The sequence below is a fragment of the Aegilops tauschii genome, chromosome 1 (genome assembly GCF_002575655.3).
Source record: "Aegilops tauschii subsp. strangulata cultivar AL8/78 chromosome 1, Aet v6.0, whole genome shotgun sequence".
In the NCBI taxonomy this organism is placed as follows: Eukaryota; Viridiplantae; Streptophyta; class Magnoliopsida; order Poales; family Poaceae; genus Aegilops; species Aegilops tauschii.
Genome location: NC_053035.3, coordinates 3697632 through 3703675, shown reverse-complemented (window position 1 = coordinate 3703675; position 6044 = coordinate 3697632).

Sequence of the window (6044 nt, the reverse complement as noted above, 5' to 3'; positions counted from 1 at the left end):
TGTTCGTCCACCTCCATGATTTCATAATGTACATCGTCGGGCAGGTAATCTCCAAGATTGCTATAACCGGCCACCATCCTCCGATCATTAGCGACGATGTCTTTAGACAACTTGAGCGGGGGGCACGATTGGTTCGCTTGTTCGCCGAGCTGGGCAATTTTTTTCACAGCTCGTCGTTCTTTTAACCTTTGATCACTGACAGTACTTCCTGACCGCTCCGCTTCGACAAATGTCTTTGCAATAATGCGCTCGTAGTTGCCTTTCAGCAGAGACTTTGGTGGTTTTGTCAGGGCATCCAGAGTGCGCTTCGCTTTCACCGGATCTACCTTCTCCGGAGGTGGATGTTTCTTTGCTTTCACCCCTTCAAAGAAGTTCTTCACTTCGGCTCGCACGATCTTCGCGTTCTCCTCCTCGGTACTCTCGTATAGTAACTTCTCTGGAGTCTTCAGAGAAGGAGCGAATCTGTATTGCCTCCCGCCTCTGGCAGGTGTACTGCTAGACGCCGGCAGAGCAGACGGAGCAGCTTAGGCTATCTTCTTTCCTTGCTTACGAGGCGGAGGAGAAGGACTACGACGCGCCAGAGCAGCCGGAGCGGCGGCGGGTCTCTTCCGCCCTTGCTGACGAGGCGGAGAAGGAGGAGGCTGGCCGCTCTGGCACGCCAGCGCGGGCGGAGAAGGAGGCGGAGTGCCGCCACGCACCGGAGAAGGAGGCTGAGTGCCCTGATCACTCGCCGGAGGAGGAGGCGGCGGCGGAGTGCCCTTACTCGCCGGTGGCGTCCAGTTCAGAAGGTTAATGAGCTCCTTCCGCCATAGGCACGGAGTCTTCAGAGCTAAACCCAGCCGAGTCTACCCTTCACCGGTAGGGTGGTCAAGCTGGAGGTCCTCAAATCCCTCCGTTATTTCATCCACCATCACCCTAGCATATCCTTCTGGAATCGGCCGGCAGTGGTAGGTTGCGCCGGGTTCAGGAGGTAAAACAGAGCCAACAGCCGCCTTGACTTTGAAGTTCTGCCATTGCGCCATAAGGTGGCAATGTTGAGACTCCGTGATAGCATCCACGGGGTAGCTAGCAGGAGCCGTCAAGAAATGCTCCGGCTGGAGCAGCTCGGTGGAAGCCACGCTGCTTCTCCGCTGAGAAGGTGGGGTAGCTTCGGGGGTAGTTTCGGCATGTCGATTGTCGTCTCGTTCCTCTAGCGCTTGAACCCTTTCGTGCAGCTTCTGAATTTGGGTCTGCTCCATTTTTTTCCTCCTCTCCCGGCTTTTGTAACCGCCTGCGTCCGGAAAACCAGCCTTCCGCGGAACGGAGCCTGGCGTGCCTCGTGTCCGTCCAGGGTGCTCAGGATTCCCGAGGGCCATTGTGAGCTCGTCGTTCTCTCTGTCTGGAACGAACGTCCCTTCCTGCGCTGCATCGATATATTGCTGAATCTTCTTGACTAGTATTCTCAAAAGCTCGTTCGTCCAAACGCACCTCCCTGATACAGGGTCCAAGGTTCCGCCAGCCCCGAAGAACCAAGTCCGGCAACGGTCTATCCAGTTCATTGTCTGTGGTTTGATCCCTTTTTCAAGGAAATCATTCTCAGCCTTGGCCCACTTAGGCCGGGCTTTGAGGTAGCCACCTGACCCCGTGCGATGGTGAAGCTTCTTCTTCGCAGCATTCTTCTTGTTTGTCGCTGACATCTTCTTATTCTTTTCCGATGTCTTGTGGGCCACAAATACGGGCCAGTGATCTCTGATCTTCTCATACCCGCCGATGAATTCTGGTGTCTCTTCTTTGTCGACAAACGTTTTCAGCTCATTCTTCCACCTCCTGAATAGGTCTGCCATCTTCTTAAGAGCATGAGACTTGATTAATTGCTCTTTAACTGGCTTCTCCGGGTCCTCCTCTGGCGGTAGGGTGAAATTTGCCTTCAGCTCAGTCCAAAGATCATCTTTCTGCATATCATTGACATAAGACACCTCAGGGTCTTCCTTCTTAGGCTTATACCATTGTTGGATGCTGATCGGGATCTTGTCCCTAACTAGAACCCCGCACTGAGCAGCAAATGCATCCTTTGTCCGGATGGGTTCAATTGGTTGGCCGTCGCGCGCGATTGCTGTGATCTCAAACCTTTCATCCGAGCGCAACTTTCTCTTCGGGCCTCGTCTCTTTACCGAAGTTGTGCTCGATCCGGAGGGCTAGAAAAAAGAAGAAAGACGAGTGTTAATTAATATGTGTACATACCAAAACAATGAATGCATCAATTCGCTAGTCAGCACAGGCTTAACTAATATATTTACCTGGCCGGACTCTGTTCGGTCACCGGAGCCGTCACCACGGGCTCCTTCTTGCACCAGCATTGGGTCATCGGAGCTATCATAATCTTGTCTTTCCTCCTCCATTCTTCGATCACCGTAGCCTGCTTCTTCACCCTGTTCTTCTAGACCATCATTGTCGTTAAGATACGACAAGATATCACCTCCGGCTAAGATTATGTCCCCCAACACCTCTTCTGCTTGCTCGTCTTGTCTGTGCTCCATTGTTTCTGCAAATATTACAAAATGGCAATTATTACACAAACATGACAGCAGGTGGATATATTAGTGCAAATGTAGACCTAGCTTATTCCGGGTTTGGGGCGGCCTCGACAATGCTTTAAGGGTAGGGGCGCGGCGGGAGGGGATAGGAGACCGACATCGCTTTTTTCTAGGGTTTGGGTGTCCTCGAGAGTTTTGGTCGAGCGAGAGGGCCGGGGGGTGCTCCCGTGGTATAAGTATCATGGTCGAGAGAGGGTATAAATATCGACCGTCCATCATGTCGAAGTTATCTAGGAGGGAGTTATATATATCGACAATGACGACATACATACATGGGAAAATAATGTTATCGGGGAGGGGGTATATCGACCCCCCCCCCCCCATGTGTTGAAGTTATCGGGAGGGGGTTATATCGACAAGACGACATACGTACATGGGAAAATAATATTATCGGGGAGGGGGTATATCGACCCCCCTCATGTTGAAGTTATTGGGAGAGGGGTATATCGACGACGACAGACCCGATAAAACATAAGAAAACGAAGAAGAAATAAAAAGAGGAGAAGAAGAAAAGGAATAGAGGAGAAGATCGAAGAAAAAAAAGAAGAAAAAAAAGAGGAGAAGAAGAAAGGAATAGAGGAGAGAAGAAGAAAAAATAGAATTTTTTCTATTTTTTTCTCCTTCTGTTCTATTCCTTTCTTCTTCTCCTCTTCTTTTTCTTCTTTTTTCCTCTTCTTATTTATTTCTCCTCTTCTTCCTCTCCTCTTCTTCTCCTTTCTTCCTCTTCTTATTTTCCTTTTTCCTCTCATTCATAAAAAAATGTTCAAATAGAAAATTTCGAAAAAAAGTAAAGGTTTTGCCTAATGCGTTGTTCATATTTCATCATGTTCTATGAACAAAAAAATTCATATTTCATCCACATCCATGCATACATCATATATGTGATCATCCATGAGAAAAACATCATATTCTATAAAAAAATCATTACATATATATATGAACAAAAACAATTCTGATAACAAGCATATATATCATCATATATATAAAAAAACAAGCATATATATATGAAAAAACAAGCTTATATATGAAAAAATGCTAGGGAGGGCGCCGACCGGACCAAGGTGAGGAGGACCGCGGGGTCGGCGGCGAGGATGGCGATGGGGCAGTGGGCGCGCGCTCGGGGTAGGGGGCGACGGCGGCGAAGGGCGGGGCAGGGCGACGGCGACGACGGGGACGGGCCGGGGCGGCGCGCGTCGGGGAAGGGGCGCGGCTGTCGGCGAGGGCGCGGGCAACGGCGGGCGACGGCGAGGGCGCGGGCGACTGCGACGGCGACGGCGGGGGCGGCGTGCGGCGTCGGGGCGGCAACTGTGAGGGGAGAGTGAAAATTTCCTAAGTGTGAACTTATATAGCAAAGCCTTTAGTCCCGGTTCGTCGCACCAACCGGGACTAAAGGTGGGCATTAGTCCCGGTTGGTGCCACCAACCGGGACCAAAGGCCTCTTTTCAGCAGCCCAAAGGCCTCTTTTCAGCAGCCCAAAGGGCGGGAAGCGGCGGCCTTTGGTCCCGGTTGGTGGCACCAACCGGCACTAAAGGGGGGCATTGGTCCCGGTTGGTGCCACGAACCGGGACCAAAGGGTGGCATTGGTCCCGGTTCGTGCTACCAACCGGGACCAATGGCCTTGCACAGCGGCGTGGTGGTGGGAGTTTAGTCCCACCTCGCTAGCTGAGAGAGCGCCGCACCTGTTTATAAGGTGCGGTGCGCCTGAGCTGTTGAGCTCCTCTCTAAAGCAGGCTTACGGGTCTAACCTCTCTGTACATGCCTGTGGGCCTACTGGGCCTTCTGCGGGCCTGAATCCTGGCCCATGGATGGGTTTCTAGTCGTATTCAGGCCGTGGAGGCCGAGTAGGTGGCATAATTTTTATTTTTTCCCTGTTTTTTTGTTTTCTTTTTTGCTTTATTTATTTTGTTTTGTTTCTACTTACAATAAAAAACTTATTTTATTTTGTTTATAATTACTTATTTATTTTACTTTATGATAATTCTTTTTGCTATTAAAGTTTATAACAAAAAAAGTTCTTTATGAAAATTATTTTTGCTTTCAATGATTTTGAATAGAAAATACTTCGATAATTTTAGTTGCATCAATTTTATATAATTTTAGTTTCAATAATACTAGAGGTTGCTTATAATGTTTTGATTAGAAAATACTTTGATAATTTTAGTTTCATAAATTTTATTTATGTTATTAAAGTTTATTTTATTTTGTTTCTACTTAGATATTTTATTAAAATTTATATTATTTTGTTTCTAATTACTTATTTATTTTATTTGTTATTTTTCAAGCACCATTTTTCTTGCATTTACTGATTATTTTGAGCTATAAGACCCTAAAATTGAAAAGCATTTCAAATGAACTCTGAAAAGGTTGAAAGTCGGATGGTATCATCATTTCATCCACATAGCATGTGCAAAAAAGTTGAGAGGGTTACGGCAAAAACTGGATGCACTTCGTGTACAAAACGGACAATCTCTTTCGAAGTATCAGGATTTCATACGGAAACTCGTCTGTTACAAAGGGATTTCATTTTTTAAAACTTATTTGAACTCCTGACTTTTTGTGTGTTCAAAATGCACCATTCAAAGCCACATCTCATCAATTTTCAACCCTTTCTGACTTCATTTGTTATTTTTCATGCATTTACTAATTATTTTGAGCTATAAGACCCTAAAATTGAAAAGCATTTCAAATGAACTCTGAAAAGGCTGAAAGTTGGCATGGTATCATCATTTCATCCACATAGCATGTGCAAGAAAGTTGAGAGGGTTACGGCAAAAACTAGATGCACTTCGTGTACAAAACGGACAATGGTATCATACTCGTCTGTTACAAAGTTGGCATGGTATCATCATAATAGTTGCGGGAGAAAGTCTTCACTTTTTCTTCGCTTGTGTCATTTTCTTATTGCGCCGTAACCATGGATAATCTTCATCGTTTATCAGGATGCTTGGGTCAGCCTTGACTTTGAAGGGAGGAATTTCATGAAACTTTTCATAATCTTCACACATGTCTATCTTCCCCTCTACTCCCACAATGTCCCTTTTTCCTGAAAGAACTATGTGGCGCTTTGGCTCATCATGATGTATTCGCTTCCTTTTCTTTTCTTTTTCTCGGTCTGGTAGACATGTCCTTCACATAGATAACCTGTGCCACATCATTGGCTAGGACGAACGGTTCGTCAGTGTACCCAAGATTGTTCAGATCCATTGTTGTCATTCCGTACTGTGGGTCTACCTGTACCCCGCCTCCTGACAGATTGACCCATTTGCACTTAAACAAAGGGATCTTAAAATCATGTCCGTAGTCAAGTTCCCACATGTCCATTATGTAACCATAATATGTGTCCTTTCCCCTCTCGGTTGCTGCATCAAAGCGGACACCGCTGTTTTTGTTGGTGCTCTTTCACTAGTAGGAAAAGGGGCTTTTACCCCGGTTCATAAGGGCCTTTAGTCCCGGTTCTGGAACCGGGACTAA